The 25,224-nt window shown below is 45.2% G+C and overlaps 1 protein-coding gene across 3 annotated transcripts in view; it reads right to left on the bottom strand.

Moving 5' to 3' along the window:
• Positions 1–25,224, bottom strand: part of SIAH3 (siah E3 ubiquitin protein ligase family member 3) — a 70,221-nt gene that overhangs the window by 5,569 nt on the left and 39,428 nt on the right. The window lies entirely within an intron of this gene.

Raw genomic sequence — 25,224 nt, 5'->3', positions numbered from 1 at the left:
TTCCTCCCTCCCTCCCTCCCTCCTCCTCCCTTCCTTCCTTCTTTCCCTCCTTCCCCCCATCCTTCCTTCCTTACCACCCTTCTTTCCTCCCCCCCTCCCTTCCTTCCTTCTATAGAAAGGGGAGGGCAAAGGGAGAGGGAGAGAGTGAATCTCAAGCACCCTCCATGCTGAATGTAGAGGCTGACCTGGGGCTCAATCTCACAACCCTGAGATCATGACCTGAGTCAAGATCAAGAGTCCGATGCTTAGCCAATGAGCCCCCCAGGTGCCCAGAGAAAGCTTTATTTCTTAAAAAAGGAGGGGACTGCAGGCTGGTTTCCAAAGCTTCGGCACCCTTTCATGTTCTCCTCAGCCATGTAAGAGGACTCCAGTTTCTCCACGTCCTTGCCAACACTCGTGATTATCTGATTTGACAAATGCTTTTATGAGACACAATTAATTGTTTTGAGTGTTTTTCCAGATTTAGATGCTGAGACATTGTTAAGTCTTCTCCATGATATTTCATTTTGGTATAGAATCTAGATTTTTTTTCCAATTAAAAAAAATAGAAGCTCCTATAGAAGATTCCTCCTGAAAAGAAGAGATTTTCCAAATATAATAGTACATTAAAAAAAAACCTAAAAAATTGAGGTAGATGCCTTGGTGGCTGCGATTCTGAATATTCAGTCCAAGAAAATACAATATTTATGTCTTTCTGATTCTTTAACAAGATATGGAAACAAATAGACAATGTCCCCCTCAACATACATTATGATGGTCACTAGTCATAAAGAACAACAACAACAAAAAAAAGGCAAAAAAATATTTTTTTTCGTTTTTGATACTGTTAATATTTTTGCACAGGCATTGGAGGTCAGGGGAATTTCTGCTTCCCTTTCTTGTCATTATTATTATTATTATTTTTTATTTTTTAAAAAAAGATTTTATTTATTTATTTGACAGACAGAGATCACAAGTAGGCAGAGAGGCAGGCAGAGAGCAAGGAGGGAGCAGGCTCCCCTCTGATCAGAGAGCCCGATGCGGGGCTCAATCCCAGGACCCTGGGATCATGACCTGAGCTGAAGGCAGAGGCTTTAACCCACTGAGCCACCCAGGTGCCCCATCATTGTTATTATTTTTAGAACAAAATTTCAGTAAGTGCCCATTTGTTTTTCCCATGAGGCCAGGGGCTGTGCTGTCTTGGGTGCCCTTCTCCCGGGCCCTGAGGTGGGGTGCAGAGCTGACTAGGTGCAAGGGGGCTGCCATTCCCAGGGAGGGAGCCTCACTCTGATTCCTGGGACTTCGCCTCACCGCCACATTCTGCCCTGTTTCAAGCTCACCGCCCCAGAGCAGCTTCCTGGGGGCTCAACGCAAGGAGCCCTCCACCCTCAGACTCTCCTGACCTGCTCCTCATGGTGGTGTGTCCACGAATGCCCTCATAAACATGTGGAGCTGAGAGGGCTCCTTCTGATCGGGCATCGGTAGACATTTATGGAGTACCTTCTATGGCCAGACCAGAGGGTGCTACGGGTACAGCTGTGAGCAAAACAAACCATGTTTCTGGCTGTGGGGTGGGCACAGACATCAGGGTGCATATCATTAACTGTGATTTTCGTAAGGGTCCTCCCTGTGATGCGAGGGCTATGATTCATATATTTCAACTCAAGAAACAGGTTCCCGTAGTCACAGTCCCAAGGTCCCAAGGGTCATAAGTGAAAGACTGGCGTCCATTTGCACACCTCCTGACTCGGCACACAGCAGCTCTGTTCCCGCTTCCCCTCCCTGTGGTTATCCCTGCCTCCAGCCCCGGGTCCCTTCTGCTCTAGTGCTCCACGCACTTTTCAGAAGGACGACAGGTACCTTTGGGCCCTTGCCTCCTCCCCTCATTTCCTTCCCTCTCCAGCATGTAGAGGGTGAGGGTGAAGGTCTGCCCGGGTTTATAGCTGCCTGGGCTCCAGGGATGGCTGATGGTGGAGGCCTGGCTAGCTTCTCTTTCTTTAGGGCATCAGGGGCTCCCCCTGTCCATGGCAGTCACACACCCACATGGTGCACCAGGCTGGTCCCCGTGGGGCCAAGGGGATCTGGAGGTAGGTGGGGGTCAAGCTAGCTCTGCTCATAGAGTGGTCAGCTCCAGCTCTGCTTCCACGCTCTGCCCCAGGGAATGCAGCAGACCTGGGCTGGGAGCTCCTGGGGCCCTTTCAGGAGTTCTCTCACAGTTTCTGGACAGAAGCTAATGGGCAGCCTGCTGTCAACCATCCTGCACACCTACCAGGGCCGTGGAAGACTAGGCTGTGTTCTAGAATCCTGCTAGTGATGAATCTGACTTACATTTAGGGTTAAATACAGGAAGGGAACTAACTAGGATATAGCCACTACTAAGAATTAGGCAACAAAAAATTGGTGTTTTTTTAAAAATAATTGTTTCATTTAATTTTTAATTCCCTTTAAAAAAAATAAAATTACATCTGGCTTAGTTCCTACCTGCCTGCTGGTGGCATGTACCATTTAATCTGTGGGTGAGGAGTTCCTCCCATCCCTTGGGGTTGTACAAAGCCCAGGGCTGACATACTCTGTCAGCCAGGGGCCAGCCCCTGCCCAGATCCTTCTAGCAGACTCAGGCCTGGCAGCTAGGCTCAAGGGGGCCTCTCATGGAAAGCCCTAAGCTCTGTCCCCTTTTCCAGCCTCTAAGAAGCTCCTCTTTCTCACTTTGTCTTTACAACAATCACTACAATCACTTTGTCTTTACAGCAATCACTTTACAACAATCACATTTGTCTTACCGATGACAACACAGAGGTTGAATCACTTGCCCAAAGTCACAGGGCTCATAAGGGGAGCAGCCAGGAGTACAGCCCATATAAGTCAAAGGTGACAGAGATCACAGACTGGAAAGATCACAGGCTGGATGTCAGCCGACTTCGGTCTCTTTGGCTGTTTACTTGTCCAGCAGGCCTGATTAAGTCAGTTTCCCTATCAACAAAATATTTCTCTCCAAGGGTGGTTTGGGGATCATATGAAATAATGCCTGTGACACAGCTTTAATAAGGACATCAAGGATTCCATCAAGATGGCATTTCCATTTGGATGTGGTTTGGGGTGATTACTCTGGTGGCCTTCTGCCTTGGTCCGTGCCTGCCTCTGTCTGCCCTGGTCTGCTGATCCTTGCACTTGGGGAGCACTCTGGGCTGGGCACAGGCCAACATAAGGGCTCAGAGACCCCAGCATCAGCTTGCCCTGAGGTCTCCTGCCACAACACCGACCCATGACAACAGACCATCCGGAAATTCCTCTCAGAAATGGGTCTTTGAACTCATTATTCTCCATAAGCCCTTCTCCCCATCCATCTTCCATTTCCTGTATCCTGCTCTGCACAGCTAATATCAGACACATGAACTCAGAGTAGGGAGCGGGTGGGGAAGAAAGACCCTGGCCGCCCTTTCTTCCCTCCCTCCAAACTCCTGCCAGCACCTCCCATTGGCCAAAGCCAATCAGAGACCTACCAGAAGGGAGCCCAGGGATGCACTCAACAAGGACCGGCTCCCTTTGAAAAGGGTGCTGGGTGAGACGCACAGGTGAAGAGGGAACGCCCACTTGTACAAGAATGTCTCTGTTCCCACCTCTGTGGTATTTGCTGATCAGACCAGGCTGGGCCTCCTGGGCTGAAATTTGATGAGGCTGATAGAGGGAGGGGGGAGATGGTTGCATGCTTACAATTCATTTAGGCATTTGATAAAAATGTACACAGCCCCTAATATGCACAAGGGGCTGAGAATTCCTGACGGAGTAAGACCCATGTTCCTGCCTTGGTAGCTCACTCTGAGTTTGCGTAATATGGAATGCAAAGCTGCAGGGCACTAGGGCGGCGGGGGAGGGGGCTCTGAGTACGAAGTAAGGGAGGCAGCTGTTCCAGTCAGGGAGAAATGACATTTACGGTGGGCAAGGTGTGGAGTGGATGCCCTAACAAAATAGGTCAATGGTTTGCTGATGAGGCAAACAACAGAGATGACAAGTCCCACGTGGCTGGATAGATGGGGGCTGGTAGAGATGGAGCAGAGGCGGCCCTAGTGCCGGAGAGTAGTCGGAGAAACCAAGATGGCACCAGTGCTCAGGGGAAGGCATTAGGGGGGCCTGGGAGACACAGCTTTATGCCTCAGAGCTTGCCTGTGCGCTCAGGATGTGGCCAGTGACAAACCCCCACACTTATCCAACCAGAGGACCTTAGCAATGGCCGTTCCACATGGACTCTCTGTTGCTTCCTTTTGGCCTCATCTTCCACTAGCCTATTTTCATTTTTTAATTGCTGCAGGGAGACAAAGCTGGGGGCGTCATCCAAAGCGACTGAAGTGAATGACTGTGCAAATAGAGCACGACATTATAAACTCAGCGAGCCTGGGCACTTGCTGTGCCCTAAGAAGGCTCTGAGAATAAACACCGCCTTAATTCTTCACTTCGTCCTGCTCCATTTTCTGATGTAAAATATGTTTCATTGAAATGATCCTTGGGTGACTGAGGTCACAGGGCTCCTGGCAGGGAGAAAAGGATTCTTTTAATTGGCAAAATGCTAATCGTTTTGGAAAATGAATTCTAATCTTCCCATCTAATACAGTGGATGTGTGAGTAATTACTTTTCTTCACTAAACTGTTAATGCAACATTAGTGATTACACTAATTAAAACTAATGAACTCTTACAGACTGATAAACTCCTCAGTCAGTCAGCGGATGCCTTCCTCCCATTGGCTGTATTTAACTTCCCGTTTGGAAGAGAGATCTTGAATTAACCTTTAGAATAATGTACAAAATTGGGTTTAGAAGTGTTAGACTTTATGGACTGGGTATAATTCTTTCCCCAAGCATTCGTGAGGCCATTTCCACCGAGGGTGTAATTGAATTTAAAAAACGCCTCCCTTAATTTGATCAGCCACACTTCCATGGTTGGTAATGGCTATCCCTCCAAATCCTGGCCTCCAAAGAGGAAAGCTGCCCCTGGAAAATCGCGTGACCCCTTCCCTAGCATCTGCTCTCTCTGAGCAGCAAGTCTTGCTATGGCGTTTCAGCTGAAGGAGGGTTTGTACCCACTTTCAAATGACAGGCGTATGCTCTGTGTTTGCTCGTGCCCTCATTTGTGAGAATGCCTTAACCCGGGTCTCTGGTGCTTAGCGAAGGGGCAAAGGCAGTGAGGTTGTCCCTAGAGGTGCATTTCACACACAGGAAGAGCAGATGGGGGAGGGCGTAACATTTCCGGGCAGGTGTCAGAGTTTGGGGATACGATCAAGACCCGAACCAAGTCCAGAATCAGGTCTGCTAAGAAGAGGGAATGATTGTAACTACTCCCAGGTTCCACTCTGTAGTGCTTACAAATTTTCATCGTTTCCGGGAAGGACGGGCAAGGCAGAAAGCTGAGTGTTGCCTATTCCATTTTCCTGGGACACCCTGGCTCTTCACCTCTTTTCCTCAAAACCTAGACTGACTGTACACATGCCCACAAAACACAGGGGGACTCTGGAATGCCTTCCAAACTGTTAAAAAAAAAAAAAACGTTCAGCTGAGATAGAAAACAATGGTGGGGCTTTTGTCACCTGGGTGGGGACATCTTCATTAGCAAATGTGTGTCATGCTCCGTTTCCCCCAGACTGAGTTATACTTGGTCCACAGATGGATGGGATCTTCCTAGGGACAGCATGATAATGTCTGTAATCTTCTCTAAAGTACTTTAGAGGAGGGAATGTGATATGAATGTATACCTTTTTTAACCTGCACTCTAGGGGCTGTCAGTTCCCTAATCAGGAATTCACACTTTGAGGGGATCATCCAGCATTTTATCAGGAAGGCCACACTCCAGAGATAATGACTCCAACTGCCTCAATTAGTATCCGTATTTCTGATCTACACCAGATGCTGCTAATTAACATTTCACAGAGGTTTTCATTGGCAAAATTTGTAGTGAGTTAATCAGAATAATAAATGCTAGAAATGGACTCGCCTTGATGAAATTTGTGGTTTTCAAGCCATGAAGATGGGTTTAAATGCTTCAGAGGGATTCTTTACTTTAGGGATGGGTCTGGAAGCTTATTCCCTAAATATTCCTGTATTTGGCTGCCAAGCCTCAAGGACTGTCTCTAAAAGATTCTAATTACTTGCCTCTGTTATACCGCTGCATACACAGTTTCTTGACTGATGATCAACATTATGTTTAAGTCGAGCAAGGAAATACTGGTTATCAAGTGCAAAAAAGCCCCAGGTTTTAGGATATGTATGTCATTCACCAGTTAGAAAAGAGGAACATGACAATTTTGGTGGACAAAACTGTTTAAAACCAAGGTCCAAGGGCAGAGAGCAATGAGAGGGGTCCATATGGATGTCTACACAGATACCATAGCTACGACTTCAAAAACCTCTTGACTAACCTGGTCATCATATAAATACAGTACAGTCTCACTCTGTGAGGGGCTGGGAAGGGCTATGGGGGTGACATTTTGAACACAAAAGGTATGACTCAGTCCTTGAACTCTCAGGGACCTTCCCTAGTTCCTAGATCCCGGCCTTTGGCTGCCCAGGGTTCGGTGATTTGCAGCTGAATAGTTTTCCTGCCTTTTGAGAGCCTTCAGGGTGAGGACTTACTGTTCACAGGTCCTTGCTGCTAACACAGCGCCTGACATGCAACAGGTCTGGCTACATATCTGTCATGCCCATCAGTGTCTTATCGATAGCTTCACATAGGAGGATCGTGCTGGTCCTTGTGCTTTATATCCTTTACATGGGTCAGCCACAGTCCCAACAGGTGCTGTCTGTGGGAGACCTATCAGCCTCTGTGAGATGGATGCCATCATTCTCCCCGCCCAGTGAATTCAAGCAGGAGTGAAGACTTCTTGAGGCTCACACTGAAAATCACTAGCTCACGGCCTTCTCTCTTCAACTCAGTTGCAAGCTATTGAGGGTAAGGCACTATATTTAGTTTCCCCCACACGTAGTCCAGCAATGGACAAATCTGGCACTTTGCCATGTGTGGCATCTAGTAGACTCTCAATAAATTCTTGTTGCTGGAGTGAATGAATGCTGCATGACTTATAAATGGAACCCCGCTCTGGACCATATCCATAGGAAAGCTGTTTGTTTTCAATTGGAGGCTTTGTCCTCTACTTTCTATTCTCAGGTCCTACAGAAATGCCTGGGGTGAGTGTGGGTGTGTGTGTCCATGTGCGTCCACAGCTGTGGGCATGTCAGAAAGGTCTCCTGGGGGCTCCTCGCCCAAAATCCGACAGCGATGGGACATAGAGTGTGCACTGGGCTCTGGCCAGGAGGAGGGCAATGGGGTGTGCTTAGCTGCCATCATAGGAAGTAAAATGAAAGTGTTGAACATACTTTTCATGTCAGAGAGGTCCTTTATTTGCATTTACTCTTTATGAAGATTATTCTGAGCTTCAGGCATTCCTTTTATTGATAGCAGATTGCTTTTTACAAGTTGTTTGGAGGGACAGTCTGCTAGATTAACCCAGGAAACTTGCCTATCTGCTGGACAGGTCTAGACCCACTTTCCCCTCCCGTGCCTCGGTGGGACTGCTCACCTAACAAAAGGCTGAATGCGCCCATACTTCCTTATTAGTTAGTTTCTGCTTGCAGTCACCAGGAAGTAACTTCAGTCCAGTCAAAGCTTACTGGCCCTCCTCCAGCTGTACCCCTCCTCATGAGATGAGACATTAAGGGGTTGTGCCTACCCAGAGCCCCTGATCTGGGCCTTGTAACCCACACTCCAGATATCTGGGATCCTGGAATTCCCTACCCAATAGCTCTACGTCAGCTTCCTACAGCTAAGTTATTACTGGGATCCAATGTCCAGAAAGTGGACCATTAGACATGAGATGTGGCCAATGGGTGATTATTTTGGGGGCATATACATAGACCTTGGATGTGTGGCTGGTGGGGCCTCCCATGTCTTTGCCTGAGACCTCTCACAGTGCAGGATTAAGCCTCATTTGGGAGAAAATGAGACAGGTCATTGGCTGGGGACTGTGGCCACTCAGATCGCTATGGAGGCACAATTATTACAGTGGGAGGGTTGAACATATTTGAAGAGTCTCTTACCTTGATTTTTACTTGTAAGTATCTGGACTTGTTAGGATGTGGACCTCCGTTTGCACTTTTGCCTTGAACCCTGCAAATGTTAGGGGCGGGACTGCGGTCCAAAAATGGAGTCAGAGGAGTGCTACTCCAGTCTTCATTGATTCTTGGACTCTGCCTTTCATCTGTGAGATTTTGAGCCTGCTTATGAGTGTTACGAGTCTTGTAGATGAAAGAATTTTTTCTTAAAAGCAACTTTTTGTGTCATCAGATTTTTCTATTTGCAGCTGGTGAGTGAAACCTGGTGCTCGTGTGAGCAGTTTAAAGGTGAAAAATAAATGAATTGGAGCCCCGTTGCCATGAGCATGTCCACTGGATGACTCTAAGACTGAGGGAGGGACGGGAGGGGGGTGTGCCTAGCCTGCTGGGAGCACCAATTCTGGCCGCGTGGACACGCGCAGGTTGGGATGGCGGGGTGCTCATGCATGCTAGGAGCCCTGCGAGGAGTCTGCACCATCACCCTGGAGAGCGCACGGGTGGTTACAATTGGCTACATACACAAATGGAAACTTCGAAGCTGTGAGGGGGCAGAGGCGTGTCCTGGGTGAGACATTCTGACGGCCAGACTGCTCCAAGGCCATATGCCATCCATGTTTTTTGGTTTTTTAAGACATCATGACCAGGAACTGCAAATTCTGCCCTCTCTGCCAGAGCTCTGTACCTTCCCCATCCCTGACCCCTAGAGTAGCCTTTGGTACCTAGCCTGTGACTGCTGGGACCGTGGAATTTCTAGTATCTTTAGGGACCTGGGGAGGCAATGCCAAGAGGTGTTCATTCATGGGTGTCTCTGATCTTGGCTGTATCTTTGAACTCTTTATTCACTGATTCAGAATCGAATATAGTAGAAGCATTCCTGAGTTCACTCTGACTAGACTTTCAAAGCGGACCAGTGCTTAGGGTCAGGCCTCGCTTACTGTATATAATATTAGACTTGTCCTCCAGGGCTTTCCAGTCTGTCCGTCCTGGCTCCCAGTCTCCAAGTTTTCCACACTGATGAATTCATGCTTGCACACTGTCCTCCTCCTTCATGGCCAGGCTCTGAGAGAGGTCCAACCCTTTGGACCCCCTGTTAGGATCCTTGTTTCCTGCCTGAGGACTTGCCTCTTTCCTGGATGATTAAGACTGGGGATGGCTTCACTGTCAGCAAACACCGTGTCTGCACATAGGCAGGGATGTAGCCTCTAGTCCATCCAGGATGGTTATCAACTCACATCCAGATACTAACACTAGAAAGGCCCACATCTACAGCAGAGGATGAGGTCATTTCACACAAAAGACCATCTTTCAACAGCAGGCTAAATTCCCAAATAATTTTCTTTAGCAAATTAAGCCTTCCTATAAGCTTGTCCTTAAAATAGAAACTGTGTCATTTGATGAGGCGTAGATGGAAAGAGAGGGCTACAGAGTAGACAGAAAACCTATTTGAAGTCACACAAACTTGGAAATGTATCCTGGCTTTGCTATTAAAAACTGTGAGACTGTGGATTCATTAATTAACCTCTCGAAGCTTTAGTTTCTTTATGAAGTGGGAATTACTTTATATCACAGGGTGGAAGCGAGGACTGAATGAGATATAAAGCACGTCGTGTGGTACCTAGCCCAGAGTAAGAAGATATTATTGCCATTATTGTTGTGTTCACTACTACTTTCTTTCTTGTTGACCAACTAGTTGATTGAGAAGTAGGCTAAGGCAATGCACCCAGTATAATTTCTGGGCTCATACTGGAATTAGATGAAATCATAAAAACACCAAAGCCTTTCCAAATCTCCCTTAAATCTCCCTGACAAGTCTCACTCAAGACCAATGTTTTTGCTAGCAAAAGGCTTTTATGGACTGGTTCCATCTCATCTCTGGCCAGCGGGGAGTGGTTGCAACATACAGAGTAGTTTAATACAGGTAAAGAGCCTCGCTTCAGGCTCAGAACGTAGTTAGTGCTCAGTAAGTGATGACTATCACGTACATCATCAGTCATCTTCAGCATTCTTCCCCAGCATTTTGGCCAGCGTGGTGAGGCTAGAAACTTCAGGCAATCCTCTGAGCAGGTCTGGTCATTGGCCCGCCCACGTTCCCCACCTGCACACCCCTCTTTCCTCTTTGAGGCCCCTCAGCCATGGTGGCGAACCTGGAGAGCATTGCATAGGTAGTACCTTCCCTTGAGACCAGCCACCCTGCTTAGGAACTACCTCCTACTTTCTATACCGTTAAAGCATGTTTCCTGAGAGAAGATTGCCCTTGTGTGTCTGTCTGCTTCCCCAGAGCCTCCCATCTACACTGCCCACGGCAGTGGTTTTCAAAATGATTTGAACCATCATTGTCAATAACTGTCAATAATTGTCAATAACAAAGCCGTGCTTTGTGGAAGCAGAAAAAACAAAACGGGAGGTATGGTAACATCAGGATGACTTAAATGAAACAGATCAGCAACACCAAGTGTGGGCAAGGAGGTGGAGTGACTGAAACTCTCATACACTGCTATTCGGAGTGCACATTGATACAGTCACTTTGGGAAATCTTTTTTTTTCCGCAGTATCTACGGAAGCTACATATTCGCCAGCTCCTTTGACTCAGCAGTTCGACTCCTGGGCATCCAGTTGTTGGGAAGCAAATCTTTATTGATCTCTTGTACTTTTTTGCACATCTTGCAAGCATGGCCCTCAAATATCCTTCATTCCAGACCATGTTTTCAAGGATGTTTTTGTAATGAACAGCCTTGAATAGAGAGAGTTTCTCTGGAGCAAAGGACAGGTTTGCTTATAGCCTTGGGACACAGACACCGTATCTTCCTTTGTAGTGAAGGGCCGGCACGCTTACTGTACATTAGAAGAGATTTGGGTCTCTAAGCTTTTGTAATGCAACCTACTGTGTGTGCGGACATCATCCGCCCTCTCTACACTACCCTGCGGGAATTGGGTTTCAAGGAACTTGAGCCAAAAGGCAAATACCCTAGCGGTTCTATTGCTGGGGCTAAGAAATGGCCCTGTATCTCTGACCCAAGAGTCTTGTGTCTTCTACCAGCATTTGTGAAACTGGGGCCGGCTACTTTGTGAGCCTACAAGTAGAATAAAATCTCAGACCCTTAATGGTGATATTTAACACTTGACAGAAATGAGCGTTATATGAGGAAAAAACATACACATGAATATTTATAGAAGGATCAATTTGTAATAGCTCCAAATCTAAAAACCACTGAAATGTCCTTTAAATGGATACATTGTGGTAAATTCCCACAATGCAGTGCGACACAGCTGTAACAAGAGAATGAATCCTACACACAGCAATGCGGCTCAACTTCAACAATGTGTTGAATAAAGAAAAGCTAGACACAGAGGAGTATACACTTACTAGTTCTATTTCTATGAAGTTCAGAAACTTGTGAAACAGATCTGTGCTGACAGAGACTTTGTGGGGGGACACTTTGGGAGCTGGACATATTTTGACTCGATCTAGGTGGTTTTAGCGTGTGCGTGTGCACACGCGTGCACACACACACACACACAGAAGTCCATCGAGATATTGCTATGCTCTATGTATCCTGCCAGCTCTATATGAACAAAGGAAAGAAGGGGAGTGGCATATGTGGCCATTGTCTCTAGGTCACTATTAAATGGGCACATTGTGCAAAGATCTGGTTGCCTGTGATGCTAATACCTAGGGGATTGGAGGTTGGGGAGGAGAGTCACAGCAGGGACAAACTGGGTACATAAGAGTGCTGTGGGCTGACACTCCCAGGGAGATGCGGGGCCTGGAACCAGGTGGAAAGGCAGTAGAGGGAGGGAATTGCCGGTCATGCGGGGAGTGGGGTAGCACTGGTTCTAGGGGTAGCAGTCACTCTCTGAGATGAGATTAGCGGCTGAGGACTGAAACTAATACCAGTGCATGTCAGCGGGTTAGAGGAGGCTAACTGTAACTTTGGGCTGAGTGCCTGGCTGAATAAAAGCTCCCTCCCTCTCTGCAGTGGGGCCCCCTCTCGCCCCAGTCGAGGACTGAGGACCAGTACCACCATGGGAAGTGGCCGGCTCCAAGTAAATCCCCATAAGCGAAGTAGGGGCAGGTGTTTTATTGACTCTAAAGCTCTCCCAGTAGCTGGGCACATATTTAATAAAAAATCTTAGGCTTCGGGGGAAGGCCTAGGAAGGCAGAAGGGAGAAGAGCTGCCCCCCCCGGGCTTGGGAGGTTAGCGGTCTGGCCAGTCCCTAATAACTCATTCATCCAATATTCATCTTTGAGTTATTACAGTCACTGTGTGTCTCTAAGGAACAGCGTTTATTAGTGTCCACTAAGATAATTAGCCCAATGTACTTCAAGGCAATTGAAATCGTTCCCATAAGTGCATTTCCTTCCAGAATTCACCATGGCTACCTTTCAGTGTTGGGCCCATTTTGTTCACATATCCCCCGTGGCCCAGCGGAGTGTGCTCACTTTCTACTGGCCTTCCAGGCCCTCCAGCCGGCCCAAGGGGAAGCAGACTGGGTCTCCATCTGCAGGCCAGGATTGCTGCAGCGTGCACCTACCTCACCTGCTGCCTGGCTTCTGGGATCACCCCAGGGGCTCGGCTTGCCTCCTGTCTGTCTGCGTTTCCCCATGCCCTGGGGAATGTTTAGAAGGAAAGGCATATGTAAAGCTCAGAATAATTCAAAGCACCTGGTTTTGTGCTCACACTTGTGTAACTCCCATAATGTCCTCTGTAGTATGTCACAAGCTGCAAAACTTTTTTTTTTATTTTTTTTTAATTTTTAAAAAAGATTTTATTTATTTGACAGAGATCACAAGTAGGTAGAGAGGCAGGCAGAGAGAGAGGAGGAAGCAGGCTCCCCGCTGAGTGGAGAGCCCGATGTGGGGCTTGATCCCAGGACCCTGAGATCATGACCTGAGACGAAGGTAGAGGCCTAACCCACTGAGCCACCCAGGTGCCCGCCACAAAACTCCTCTTACTGCTGGACAGAAAGCAGGTCAGCCAGGCGCGCCACAAATACAGCAGTGTGCCCATGAGTGCCCGGGACATCTGGGGCAAGTGCAGACTCTGGGTCACCTTGTCTGGGCTGGGGCTGAGGCTCTGCATTCCTCACCAACCGGTAGGCGGCTGGGAGCTGCAGGGTCACGGACTGCACTTGGAGGAGGAGGAGTTATACCAGGCTTGTCCTCCTCCCGCCTACTTACAGCCTGCCCCACAGCCCTTTTGCAATCAGATAGAGGATTCTTAGAGATCTCAGACCATTTCCTCTTCACTTTCTGGTTCTTTAACAACGCCCAGTCCTTGCAGGTTCCAAAGTACCTCTGCAACACAGGCAGTAGGGCTGCCTGATCCACAAGATGCCCCGTAATTTGTCAGTCCTCAGAGCCCCCGTGGCCAGACAGAGCTTGGAACATAAACTTGACTTCACAGGAGGGGCAGGAGGGAAGCATAACTCTGAGGGAATTTTTTAAAGCACAGAATGGCAAGTTGCTTTAGCTTCTGAATTCTTTTCAAAGTATTGAAATTCACTCTTTCAGAGAGCTTAGCTTTAATTAATAAATTCTTCATTTTTATGACTGCCTGCAATTTCCTACTATTTAGTTTAATTGGGTTTTCATGTTCAGAAGTTAGAAGCAGCTTCCTTCTCTTGGTGGTTTTTTGTTTGTTTTGTTTTGTTTTTTTAAAGATTTAGTTATGTATTTCAAAGAGAGAGAGAGAGAGCCTGGGCGTGCAAGTGAGAGTGTGTGTGTTGGGCAGGAGCACACTCCCTGCCAAGCACAGAGCCCTGCGCAGGGCTCAATCCCAGGACTGTGAGATCATGACCTGAGCCAAACCCACTGACCCCCAGGCGCCCCCTCCTCTCCGTTTTCCGTAGTACCGCATAAACAAACAGCACTTTCCTCAACAGCATCCAATGATTTCCACACTGTTCTGCTATTATATAGTGAATTCATTCATTCATTTGTCCACTCATTCATTCATTTAACAAATGTGTGTTGAGCAGCACTACGTGTGGGGCACAAACTGGCGGACGAAGCAAACATGGTCCCTATTGTCACAAAGCGGGGTTTTCTGGTGAGGGTGGCAGAGGTGGTCAGAGGTCAGGAAGGGATTTCTAGGAGAATGGTCAGGGCAGCATCCTGCCCAGTTTCGTGCAGAGGGTTGAATGCAAGTTGCGCTGTCTTTTTTCACTTGCTCTTCTCTTAATGCTGAACCTAATGGGAGGAGAGGGAAGGTAAGAGAGAAAAGAAGGACGCGTTGGATGGGAGGCGACGAAGGAGCTAGGATGGACTTTAAGGGTCTGGAAGGTGATTGATTTCTGTATGAACTACCTGTAAAGGAAGGGGAGTTTGGAAGGATGTTATCTTCCTCCCCACGCTTTCCCCCACTCCACCACTGCCAAAAAATTCTTCCATGAAACCAATATTGGAGAATATTTCAGAAGGAAGATAAATTGCTAATGACACTGAAGCCTTCCTCCATAAAACACAGAAATGACAAGTCCTCAATCCTGCCCTTCTAACATACCAGCCTCATGTCCAGGAGCCAGAATGAACGGAAGTCTCTTCAATTTCTCCCCATTACTAGACTTGGGCATTTGCATTGCATTTGATCTTGGCCAAGCACTTAACAGTAATTGCCTGGCTCATCTTCCCATGTCTTGATGAAACCTATATTTCCATGTGTTGGCTAAGAAGGGGAGGAGAGGCATAGATTATGGGTAATGGCAGGGCAGGGCAAAGCCAGCTTGCAGAGAATTGAGATGTGGTCTCAGTCCTTCCACTCCTTACAAAACCAAGAGCAACTCTTTTCACTTTTCCAGGTCTTCGTTTTTATAACTGTAAAATGAGAATGATGAAATCTGCCTCCCTTCCTAGAGGATACGAGGAATATGTTAAACTGTGTTATAAACAGTGAAATTCATTAGGAAGGAGGTACTATATGGACACAAATCATGGCGGGGTGTGTCCCAATACACAGTCGATCTAGCTGACACCTGCCGAGGGCCCATGCTAAATGCATTACACGCCTCCTCTCATTTAATCCTCCTCTGGCTCTGGGAGGTGGAGACTGTCATCACTAGCAGTGTGCAAATGAAGAAACAAGAAACGAGAGCACAGAAAGGCTAAGGGGCTTTCCTAAGACCTTGAGGTTCATAGTAGCAGAACTGGGTTTTGAGCCTCAGGAGTCTGGCTTTCGACCATGGGAGCTGAGCCCCCAGAGCATCCCACCCCTCTCTGTGTCTGCAGCCAACGCTCACTTAAGTGCCTGTGGATTATCTGCAGCTCATATTTCTTTTCATTCCAAGCTGACTTTTCCGGCCATATAGTTCAGCTCATTAGTTGGCAAGGGAGCTCAGGGACTTAGAACTAATCCTAATATTAAGTAAAGAGCGAAGCATAATTAGGAAGATAAATCTTCTGGGGGAAAAAAGTGTATGTAACAGATTCAAAGTCAAGCATGGGTGATTTTCCCCATCTTCTAGATGATCTACACCACTGTTCTCTTTTTGTAGCAGATAACTAAGGGAGGATGGTAGATTTAAAAAAATAACACACGCACACAAAACTTTTTTTTTTTTTTCCTGATTAGAAGGGCAAGTGTTCTCATTACACAAATTTTAGAAAATTCTGCATAGTACGAAGAAGAGAATAGAAAACTCAGAATGCCACCATCCTGACAAATGTCACTATTAACATTTTGGTGTGACCTTTTTTCAAGGCCTTTTAAACATCAATAACTAAACACTACATGCAAATTCTTATAAGCTGTTTTTTTTTTTCCACTTAATGTCTTACGGAACAATACGTGTAAAAAATGTTGATAAACACCACCATTTTAAGTGGCTCCATTTGGCCCTAGAGAACTCACAAACTCGCAGGGATGTGACAGGACTGGTTTTGTTTGGATCCGGCTCGGAGAGACCCATTTGCTGCATATGGCCCCTCATTTACTAGTTGTTCACTCAGCAAATCTGCCAGATATTGGGATAAAAAGAAAAATAAGATTCAGTTCAGATCCTTGAAGAGTTCATTGGCTTGTGTCAGAGACTCCGCGTCAGTGTTTTTCACTGGCCCAATTTCATCTTCTTCGGCTGTCCCCTCCCCCTCGTCTACACAGTCCAAGAAGTAGCTTCATTGCTGGAAGTGGTCAGGCCTTATTTGCTGCCCCTCCCCCACTCCCAATCCCTTCCCCTTTTTTGCCTCCAGGTTTAACAGTAGCATAAAACTAATTTATAGCTCTTGCCAGGAAGAGGACAAATTTTCATCTCAGCCCGTCATGCGAAAAGCACTAGTACAAATGAATAATTGTTGACCCATGCTACCTATTAGAGATTGTGCCGGGGTCACCTCGTTTGTTGTTTTAACACAAGAAATTAAGGGCCCTGGTGAGGGTTTCCACGGGGACTGAATTGGTAATGAGATCAAACATCGTCTTTGTGGGTGACCTCTCCTGGCGCCATGTTCATGGCGGACAGAGGGAAAGGGCCCCACTCCCATGACTATCCCCCTATCCCATGATAAGGGCAGATTCTGCTGTGTCCACTTTGGATTGTAGGTTCAGAGCCATTTTCTCTCTGAGTCTCTAACAATGAGCATATGCCTGTGGAGCAATTAGAATATACTGGATGCTGTGTGATGTTTTGAGGGGACATGGCCATTGACATTGCTGTTTTGGCCATCAGGGAGCTCACCAGCGCCTGCCATATGTGAAGCCATATGTTTCTGCAGTGTGAAAGTTCATGGAGTGAAGCAGCCTGTGCTCTCTTCAGTATCGAATGGCTTGAGCTGTAGGAAAAGGCTTGTGCAGGCAGAGACTCTAGAAATGGGCCAGAAACGATAGATGAGGACTGGGTGGTGGAAAGATGAGGGGAGAGCCCTGCTGGAGGATGGGGAACGGCTTGAGCAGACAGGAGCTGGGCTTACCTGACTGGTGAGGCCTCAGCCCAGGACCAAGAACTGAGGCTGGGTGGGAACAGGACACCCTGATTACTGAAAGCATTGAAAACAAGACCGGGTGCAGGGGACAGGAGTGGTGGGAGAGGGCGTCACAACACTTCTGATCCATTCCATATCCTGGATCTATGACCATGACACAAAGGCTCTGTTGAATGCTTCCTAATATGAGTGACTAAAAATTATGACAAATTGTCATCATTGTTACATGGGTGTGTATAGAGCCTTTCACACAGCAGGGGCTCCACAGATATTTAATAACATGTTACATTATTCATTCTTCCACCATCTTTCCAGTCAAGAACTATTGCCTTGAATCATCACTAGCATTTTAAAAAGCATTTTCATATCTAGTGTTTCAGGTAATCCTGAATATAGGTAAGGTCACCCGGCCGCCCAGTTGATAACATTTGCTGTGGGTGTTCCCTACATTCCAGGCATTGGTCTTGGCCAGTAGATGAAAACATTAAGGGGCAGTGAGGCTGAGTGTTGGTAGAGATGGTGCCTGTCCATGCTGACTCTGGGAGATACAGATAGCAGGAAGGGAAAATGCTTTGTCTAGGGACTGGGATATTACGCAGGAGAATCCACCAGAAAATTAATACAAAAGGTAAGAAAATACAATAAAGTGTCAGGGTGACAGGAGTATAGTTTTTTCTAGCCATTGGGTCCTGAACTGATGATGGCAGGGTCCTAGGGTTAGGTAGGGTGAGGCAGGGAAAGAGCTATTGAATTAATCCTTCTTTTGGACCTTGGAGTATAGCCCCTAGGGAAAAAGGACAGGGAGAAAGCTTCTGGATCATTGTGATAATTCTCAACAAATGTATTCACACACTAGCCAGGGAAGCCACGTTTGCTGTTACTAGGAGCCACAGTTCATGTCTTGCAATAGGCGGGGTGGGGGGGGGGGGAGGGCCGGGGGATGCTGAGGGATAATGCAATATTCTAAATCAGAGATCAGAGGCCTTGGTGAGACTCATGAAAGCCCCCGGGTACTTTAAGTTCTGCATTCAGCACGGGGCCATCCCAAAGAACAACTTGAGCCATTATTAAAGGACAATGTGAAAATATGAGATGAGAATCAGCACAGAGAGGAAATTTGTAGAAATTACAAAACCGAATTTTGGTTCAGTCTATATGAATATTTGTATACTTTCTCTAAAAAAAATGAATGAACAAAAGTACTCTCAGGAAAGATAGAAAATCTAAACACATCAGTTGCTAAGACGCAAGAGACAGTTGGCGCTCCTCTCCCACAGCTCTTCCAAGATGCAACCACCAGACCAGATGGTTTCAGAGGTGTTCTTTACCAAATAAATGATCTACTTAAATAAAATAATAAAATTTAATGAAAAAAGAAAGCTATAGATTAATCTAACTCATGAATATCATTGTAAAATTCTAAACAAAATGGTAGCAAATGGAGTAGAGCAGCCACATATGGGAAGAATTATATGCCTTGGCTAGAAAGGGTTCATATCAGAATTCTAAGAATGTTTCAGTATTTAGAAAGCTATTAATAGGATTCACCATTTAAATAGATCAAAAAGATCTTCCTTGATGTCAAAAAACATTTGATAAAGTGACAAGTGAGAGAAAATATCCATCTGGTAAGGGACTTATATCCAGAATATATAAAGAACTCATACAACTCATCAACAAAAAGACAACCCAATTTAAAAATGAATTAAAGGAGGAGTGGTGAATCACTATATTGTACACCTGAAACTAGTATTATCCAGAATGTTAACTAAGCAGAATTTAAATGAAAAGTTAAAAAAAAAATGGACAAGGATTTGAGAATGTATTTCTCAAAAGAAGATATGTAAATGGCCAGTAAGCCCATAAAAAAATGCTCTGTATCACTAGTTCTTAGGGAAATGCAATTCAAAGCCCCAGTAAGAAACCACCCCCCACCCCAGGATGGTAAAATAAAAAAAGACAGATAACAAGTGTTGGTGAGAGTCTGGAGAAATTGGAACCCTCATACACTGCTGATGGAGATATAAAATGGTACAATGGTTCTGGATAACATTCCAGCAGGTCCTCAGAAGGTTCAAACATAGAGTTGCCATATAATCCGCTCCAAGTACATACCCAAGAGAAGTAAAAACTGATGTTCACCCAAAATTTTTATAAAAACGCTTATAGCATTATTACTTATAATAGCCAAAACCTGGAAAAAAGCAAATGCCTATCAAATGACAAATGAATAAATGAAATATATATATGTATATGTATGTATGTATGTATATGTATGTATAATATATATATATATACCATATACATATCTCTCTCTCTCTCTCTCTGTATATATATCTTTCTATATCCACTCAAGGAATATTGCTTGGCAACAAAAGGAATGAAGTATTAATACACAGTACAACACAGATAAACCTGGAAAACATTATCCTAAGTGAAAGATTTCATTTCCAAAAGACACAACTTGTGTGATTCCATATTTATGAAATATCCAGAACAGGAAAAGTCCTATAAAGTAGATTCTGGTTGCCAGAATCTACTGGGGGGAGGAGGGAATAGGATTGGTTTTGGATGAGTATGGGTTTCTTTTGGGGGTGATGAGAATTTTCTAAAATTACCTAGTGGTAAAATTTTTGTGCAACTCTGTGAAGGTACAAAAACCAGCTGAATTATATACATTAGAAGGTATATGAATTATCTTTCAAGAAGACTTACTAACAATAGGACAAGATAGAAACTTTCTGAACAAGTAGGAAGGCATTGTTTATAACGGGTAAACTTTGGAAGTATCACCAAAATCAAGAACAAATCGAGAATGCTCATTGTACTGTTATTATTTAAGATTCCACAGGAAGTAGCCAAGGCAATTTGATAGGAGAAAGAAATAAGACATGAAATATTTGGAAAATAAGAGGCATAACTGGAAAATTATTATAAATATTAAGGAACTCAGTAAAGCCTAGGTTTAATAAATATGTTAATAATTATATTCAAACACAAACTGGTTATACACATTAAAAACAATGCCTCGGAATAAATTTCACTGGAAATATTCACAAGCTATAAGAAAAAAAAAGTTTAAAATTTTACCAAAGAACACAGAGAATTGAATAAGTAAAAAGTATAATCTATCCACAAATAAGATGGTTCAATATTATAAATATGTTGATGTGCCATAAATTTAACAAGATCATCACAAATATGCCCATAGGTTAAAAAACACAACCAAGCAAGTCGATTTAAAAAGTTTATATTAAAAAAAAAAACCCATGCAAGTATAGTTAGGATATTACTGAAAAGTGAGTAGTAGTTAAAGAGACTAGTCGACCAACTTATAAAACACAGAATGGGTTACAGTATTTAAAACAGTACGATTCTGCCTCGTGAAAAATCAAGCAGACCAATGGAACAGCACAGAGAGTCTAAAAGTAAATTTAAATGGGTATGGGTCCATTTAGTACTTTTAGTGGATCAGAAAGCATTGCATCTCATTAGAAGATTCTCATTAGAAGATTCTCCAGACATCCTAGTAAGTTTTAAAATCTGCATCTCTGTTTATCCATAGACGTAAACTGAGAGGGAGCTTATGGACTTGGAGAAGACAGTGTGTGTAGAGAAATCATAACATAGCTGTGACCTGCTTAGAGCAATGACTGGAGGCCAGATGGCAGCAAGAATTCTTAGTAGATGTCATTATGGAGAGATGAAAATAGCTAGAAAGAATGCCCACCAGATCCAACCATTTGGCAGTGCATAGGACCCGTGCGTATCACGTCACAAGAGCTAATTATGAAAGTTTCAGGAATTTTGTGAGCTGATTGTTGAATACAGCCATTGTTAAAATTATATAAATTGACAATTAGATAAATTATATTAAGAACAAAGATAATAAATACCCCAAACTCATCACTTCCTAATTATTTTACTATTACATATATTCTTAAGGTTATTTACATATCTGTAAGTCTGTATTTGTATCTGTATGGTGGAAGTACAAATAATGGTAAGCATCTCCTCCCAACTTCAAGAGCAATGTCATGTTGGTAGCTTGACATTATTAGCTATGGGGAGAGCATTTACACCATGGAAATTGACAAATGCTGGGAATCAGAGCTTAATTTCTTGGGTTTTTTTGACTGTCTAGAGTAGACTGAAAAAGCAATGGAAAAAATGCTAATAAGGCAAATTAAAAGTGTGTGATGTGGGGGCATCTGGGTAGCTTGATGGGTTAAGCATCTGCGCTCCGCTGGGGTCCTGGGATTGGGCCCCAGGGTGGGCTACCTGCTCAGCGGGTGCCTGCTTCTCCCTCTCCCTGCCCTCTCCTCTAGCTCTCTCATGCGTGCTCTCTCTCTCCTCTCAAATAAATAAAATCTTAAAAAAAAAGGGTGTCGTGTGGGTAGCTGTTACTTTGTGTTAGATAGCACACAGTGTTGATGGAATATTCTTTTAGTATTCGACAGTTATTACCCTGTTCAGCCAAGATGTTATTCACATCATTGATGAGTGAGTGATATTCTGACATTTACCTTTGTTGTTTCATTTGTATCTTGTTAACATAAAGGAAAGTATCAACCAACATTCATATGGAAATCACACACATTCATCAGTGATGTGTTGTTGTAATCTGATTTTGTTAAATAATGGCTGAATTACAACTATAGGTTTCCTAGGGGTATAAGAATTCAGCAAAACCAGTGAAGGCATTCTGTGGGGCTGTGTGCAATTCAAAATGAAAGATGTTGCATATTTTATTATTATTTGAACAAACTATAGAAGTGATCCCTGAAAGTATAGCCTTTATTATTACTTTAAAATTGTGTCACACATCCTTTATGTCAGTAAAATCTAAAATAAACCTATGTGTGTCTATGTAAGCATACCTCCTTGCCGCCCCCACCCCCCACCCTCAGAGCTGATTGTTAGACATCTACCAGAACATCGCTTCATTGGGCCCTCCAAACTTGGACACAGCTCTGGGCAAAAGCGGGGAATCTTGAAGTTGGCTAAGATTAACTTCCCACTCTGGATGGAATGGGAACCTAAAATACGTATTAAATTCAGTTACAGTTAATACACACCTCAAATTATCAGTGTTTAAGATTTATACCCATTTCTCATCTGAAACCAGAGTGCCCTGTTTCTGGCTTCGGTGGGAAATGAGTGGGCGTCCAACCCAGTTGTAACAATATTGATGGTTCCTTCCTGGTCCTGACTCATAAAAGAAGTCGATGGGGGTCAAGGAGTCCTGAAGTGGACATAAATCCAGAGGAGGCCCTGTATGACCTTTGACCTTTCAGCAGTTGTTGCCTTAAGGTAACCGGCTGAGCTGCTGTGAGTAAGGGTGGGGAATGGGCATGTTGGGGGCTCCACAGAACCAAGACCTTTAAATGGACTCCATCATTTTCATTCCACGCTTAAGGCTACGCTGGAAATTTATAGACTGTGGTTTGGAAATCACTGCAAGTACTGGACATGTTTTTTGCGTGTGTAGATCTGGGAAATGAGTATCTCCAGACGTGGTGACAAACACCCCGGGTGAATGGTGTGTGCCCACTGGAGGTGGAGAGCGGGGCTTTGCGAACAGAAGGTTGGGCGTGGCTCCGGACCACAGGCAGGGTGGGTGGCTTCCTGACTGCAAGGGGACACTTAGCTTGGAGTGTCAGTGATTCGGCCCATGTTCCCCTGGCCTGGCAGAGATTCGAATCAGGAAATATAGGGCTAAAAAGAGTCCAAAGTGCTTACCCCAGAAGGTCCTACCTTTGTTCTGACCTTGTAAAGTGTTTATGATATGTTATTTTTTTAAAAACCAGGTAAGATTGTATAGGCATATCACTATTTAATTCTCTTCTTATGGAAAAATACAATCAAATATATTGCATTAAAAATGGTGCTGGAAGTACAAATACCAGATTTTTTTTTTAAGATTTTATTTATTTGAGAGAGAGTGCACACCAAGTACAGGGAAAGGCAGAGAGAGGGAGAAGCAGGCTCCCCACTGAGCGGGGAACCCAGGACCCTGGGCTCATGACCTGAGCCAAAGGCTGAAGGAACTGAGCCACCCGGGTACCCCAAATTACCGAAATGTTAATTGTGGCTATCTCTGGGTGGGAGCACAGGCAGTGTTTTGTTAGTGGTTTTCTAAATGTACTGTTTTTTTTTTTCCTTTAAGATTTATTTATTTATTTGAGACAGAGAAAGAGGGAGAGAATGTGCCCACACAGGAGTTTGAGTGGGAGGGGCAGAGGGACAGAATCCCAAGCCGACTCACTGCTGAGCGTGCATGACCTGAGCTGAAACCAAAAATTCGACGCTCAACCCACTGAGCCACCCAGGTACAGGGAGAGAGCAGGAAGAAGAGGAAACAGAGCATAAACAAAACCTCAAACCCTTCCATTTAGAACTTCTATCCACAGTGGAAGCTCAGAGCTGCCCCTGGTTCCCTCCTTGAGCTCATCCGGACCCAGGGCACCCAAAGCTCCTAAGCCAGGGCAGGGGTCATGGCCAGGGGAGCAGAGCAGCCTTCAGCTCAGCCCACAGCGGCCAGTGTTCTGTTCTGGACCTTCCCAGGAAACGGAGCTCTCTGCGCCTTCCCCTAGGAGATGCCAGGGTCCTCCACCTGCTCAGCCCTGCCTGCACCTCCCGGTGCAGGTGGGGGGGGGGGGGGGCAAGCAGGCCTGGTCCTGTGTCATGTGCATCAGGGTTGCTCCGTAATGGCTAGTCGGCTGAATGGATGGATGAACTGCTTGGTGCTGGAGTAAGCCTTCTCACGGCGCCTGGGTGAGGAATGGTTTGCACCAGGAGTTCACATATATCTCGACTCTTGCATGCGTTATCGAGCTGATGTAGTGCTGCCACAAACCACTCTGGGTACTTAAAATCTGGGAGGCATTTTTCAAACGCTGCTACCAGCAGCTGGTGTTTAGTGGCTTAGACGTGGGGTATTGATGTGTCCTGGAATCAGAGCATATCACCCTCTGGAAATAGAAAAATGCTCAGACACTGGCCAACGAAGGACTGGAATTTTAGCCTGGCAGGTGCCTGGAGCTGGTTGATTTCAACAGTCCTAAATTTGAAGTCAGAGGCAACCCCCTTAGAGAAATACTGTGTTGCTACACTCTGCCACTGTTGGGAGTCTAAAATTGATACTCTGTGAGAATGATACCTTGGAACAAATTCTCCTGCTAAAATTTGTTTGTGAGTTATCTGCTGGCTCTGTTGCAGGCAGTTCTGGAGACAAGAGGCAACAAATTTCCTTGGGGACCACTGGTTCATTGTGTCCATGGAACTTTTAGTTAAAACGAGAGTCTACACATTTGGGACCTAAAAGGGCCTGGGACAGAGTTTCCAGTAATCAGGCACAAAGTCAGAAAGAAACAATACACAGCTTGCATGCCCATATCCTTCTGGTTGGCTTCCATGAGAACATGGTCAAGGAACTATTCTCTTCTGCGCAAAAGAAGTAAAGTAGGGAAGAAGCTAACAGCATAAGTTTGGGGGATCTGGGTTTGAGTCCCAGGGTAGCTGCTCGTATGCTGTGCCATCTGGGGAAAGTTACTCAACCTCTCTGAATTTCACCTGTAAAATTAGGACAATGATAGAATTTCTGTTATAGGGTAATTTCAAGAATTAAAAGGGAGAGTCACATACCTTAGTACATTGTCTGGTACAGAGTAGTGACTGCTCAGTGCCGTGATAGTGATGACAATGATTCTCTGAACTAGTGAAGCAGGACCAGTGGGAGGGGATGAAGAACGCTAGCAGCTGGTACTCTGGCCACGGCGGCAGCAATGGACGTTTCTTTCTTTCTTTTTTTTAGTCTTTTAAATTTTTTTTTTAATTTTTTACTTTTTTTTTTTTTTAAAGATTTTATTTATTTATTTGACAGAGAGAGATCGCAAGTAGGCAGAGAGAGAGAGAGGAGGAGGAAGCGGGCTCCCTGCTGAGCAGAGAGCCCGATGCGGGGCTTGATCCCAGGACTCTGGGATCATGACCTGAGCTGAAGGCAGAGGCTTTAACCCACGAGCCACCCAGGCGCCCCCAATTTTTTTTTTTTTTAAGATTTTACTTATTTGAGAGAGAGTGAATGAGAGAGAGAGAGAGAACATGAGAAGGGGGAGCATCAGAGGGAGAAGCAGACTCCTCGCTGAGCAGGGAGCTTGATGTAGGACTCAATTCCAGAACTCCAGGATCATGACCTGAGCCAATGGCAGTTACTTAATCAACTGAACCACCCAGG

This window comes from Meles meles, chromosome 14 (genome assembly GCF_922984935.1).
Source record: "Meles meles chromosome 14, mMelMel3.1 paternal haplotype, whole genome shotgun sequence".
Taxonomy (NCBI): Eukaryota; Metazoa; Chordata; class Mammalia; order Carnivora; family Mustelidae; genus Meles; species Meles meles.
Note: the sequence above shows the minus strand (reverse complement) of the source record. Positions and strands in the feature narration are given on the sequence as shown.